We start from the raw sequence: 3,441 nt of genomic DNA, 5'->3' as shown, positions 1-3,441 counted from the left end.
AAATAAGTTGTATAAATTAGACACAAGAAATGGCAATTTATTTTTAGCATAATGAATGCTTATGTACTTTAGAAAATGGAAGGAATAAAGTAAAGTCATTTTATTTCTATCTCGTTTCTTGTCTGAACGATGAATTGATTCTATCATTTGAAAGTAAACAAGTACTTCCAATGTTAGTGCCATAATGGACAGGAGACGTCCTCTTCAAGAGCACCGTAAACATAAGAGGGCGCTCTCTTATGAAAACTCTCACGTTAAAGGGTTGATTTCGGAAGAACTTATGCCCGAAATCCAAATGCTTTCGAGGAAAAATACACCCGAAGCCTTGCACAATTCGACTCAAAGATTAAAACTTGCGCAAATACTTAAACGAAAAAGGCGCAAAAAGTAAAACTTGTGCAAACACTTAAACGGAAAAAGACGCAAAAAGCAAAACTTGTGCAAATACTTAAACGAAAAGGATGCAAAAAAAGAACTTCCACGATACTTAAACGAAAAAGTGTTTCTATTCACAATAAACATGCCAAACAACACAAGTACAAAGATATGAGAAAGAAAAGAAAGCAAAAACTAAGCTACTGCATCTCCGGAACCCGGAGGAAGAGAAGCATCTGCGCCCCCTAGGGAAGTGGGAGGATCCGCCGCCGGTTCGATATCTTGGCCTTCATCATTTTGGCCTTCAGCATCATCACCTTTCGATTCTTCTTTAGTTTTCGAGAACTCAGAACCGGAACCAGAAGAATCGGTAGCATCAGGCTAGGACGAAAGACCCCTTTTGGAAGTTAACTCCAGCTCACAGGCCTTAGCAATTTCGGTATCAAAGTCAATGATATTCGCTTTCGCCTCTTCCAAGGTTTATCTCCTCATGTTGTACATAGAATAAGTTTTTTCTATAATGAGGGAAACTGCTCGGTACTGAAGTTCTTCTTTAAGCCGGCCAACCTCAGCAGAAAGGTTGTCCCGCACGATCTCATGGATCGGAGGCTGACATCAAAGTCACGTACAGTGGAGCTAAAAATTTTAGTATGCTCTATGGTCCTCTTATGCTTCTCCTCCAACTAGGCATACTTTTCCTCGACAACAGTAAGTTCTTCAGCTTTGGAGTTTGATGCTGCCTCCAAATTACTCAACCTTTCAGCAGAGACGGCCTCACTATCGGATGCAGCAAGAATGGCATTATGGACTTCAACCCATTTGGCCTTAGTTTCTTAAAATTGTGCCCTTAACGGGGCGACCTCCTGGCTAAGGGTTACCATTTCTTAGTCTCTTTGCTGCAACTAAGCCTCCAATTCAACGGCCTCAGCAGCTCGCGCTTCCAGTTCTAAGAGGCGAGCAGTATTCTGGTCTCGCTCAGCCAGAAGTTGATCCCATTCAAAGGAAATTTCTTCCTTATCACGAATCAGCCTTTGAAGGCCCTCGGAAGCAAGGAAGTTGGCCTACAAAACAAAAATGCAAATTCAAAATCCTACCATATCAAGGATAGAAGAAACAACGGAGGAATCAAAGAGTATACCGATGCTGCATTATGCATGGCGTTGTTCAACAAAAACTCTCCCAAGAGAGTTTGTATCTTATCCCTATCGTTTTTTGAAGCTAAAGGCTTCAGATAGTTAGAAAGATCCACCAGCCGGGATAATAGATAGTATTCGGTAGAGACCGGGAGGGTGACATTCCTCCTTCTTTGGGGATCTTCAGAGGGGACAACATAATTTTTCCCCAAATTTCCATGAACTGGGGACTAGGGAAGAGGGGCATCCTCCTTTCGAGCAGTTGCGATCGGTGGAGATGATGTAGCAGTTGTTGGTGGTGATGGCAGAGTTGGAGAAGAAGGATATGAAGTAAATGGCATTATAAGATGAGAAGCAGCTGCGGCAAATACAGTGTTGATTGTTTGTTGCTCGTCAACCGAATACAGAAGGGACCCGGTACTCAGTCTCACAGTACCAGGCGCGAAAACTAGGACTCAGAAGAGAGAGTTAGCATCTTCCACCACATCAAACTCGCCCCCCCCTCCCCCAGAGTGTCGAGGAATTGTCCTCTGTTGGTGTAACTAGCTTAACAGATTGAGCATTCTGTTAGGCTGATGAAGGTCGTCGTCTTGTATGTAGAGAAGCCCCTTCATTACTGGCTTCTCCATCATTGACGATCATCACGGTTTCTGGAACCGGCTCAGGCCCGATGCTCATCTCCACGACATCTGCTGATGGCTCAGGCACTGTATTCTTTGCTTTTTTATTCTTTCCCCGGGCCGCAGAGGAGCGTCGTCTTTTTGGTTGCTTATTCTCCGATTGGGGACTCTGAGAAGAAGCACTTGTGCAAGAAGCAGGACCTACTACACCTGTCTCGGTGAAAGCCTCCTACAGCAGCCTTAACGCATAAGCAGGATCAGCCAAAATGTCCTCCTCGGGGACAATAATTGAACCCTGGGGTAGACCTGAATTCAACAAGAGAAAGATATTAATCAACTTTCTTATACGAAAGGGAAAAACAAGATGAGTTCAACCTACCATGATATTTGGCCATCCACCCGTATTTAAGGACTAGTTCTTTCTATGTACGGGTCTCACACGTAGTAACATCCAAAATCTCTTGGACCCACTGGTCCAAGACTTCAAACCTCGACGCAACTCACCGAGTTGCTGAAACGAGTGAAAGAAGAGGAATCAGTAACGTCATGTGGTGGTCTTTAACTAGAAGAAGAGAAAACGATGAACTTATGACTACGGTTCCAATATTTCGAAAATGATGAAGTCGTGGCCGGGATGAGGTCCTTGGTGGCAGCTGCAACGAACAGTTCCCTCCACCCATGGTCATTGTCATCATCCATGCTGGCTAATAGAGCATGGTAGCCATGTTTGCTGAAATTTATCATTCCCCCGCGAAAAATCTTAGGGGAATAAAGGTTCATTAATCGAGCTAGGGTTAGCTCCACTCCCGTCTCCTGGCACAGACGCCGAAGACATGATTGTCCTCCACACAGAAGGACTTACTTATGCCAGGCATACCTAGCAACGGATGCAGAACTCCATAATAACGAAGTCAAGCTCCCCACTCAAAGAGAACGGACCCAAAATAAAGGGATACGTATTAAAATACATGAAACCCTTCTTGGGTAAGATTATCCGCTCCGCTGAATCATGAGCGATAATGTCTAAGTCATGGCAATGGCGGTCTTCCTTCACAACAGGAATACTGGAAGGACGAATGGAAGTAGGGTATACACCGACGGCCCACGTACGAGGGTTAGCGGAAGGATACTTCTCTTCGATATCTTTAGTTGTGACAATACTTCTTGGGATGATTGTGATTACCATAGGAGGAGGAGTATCATCAGTTTTACCTTTGTTTTTTTAGGAACTAGGGTTTCTAGAAGAAGACGCCATTGTTATTGTGAGCACCAAATTTTTGACCATATTTAAAATTTTGTCACCTTCTACTATG

Source organism: Nicotiana tabacum, chromosome 15 (assembly GCF_000715075.1).
Source record: "Nicotiana tabacum cultivar K326 chromosome 15, ASM71507v2, whole genome shotgun sequence".
NCBI lineage: Eukaryota > Viridiplantae > Streptophyta > Magnoliopsida > Solanales > Solanaceae > Nicotiana > Nicotiana tabacum.
The sequence above is the reverse complement of the archived record's forward strand: the minus strand, read 5'-3'. Positions refer to the sequence as shown.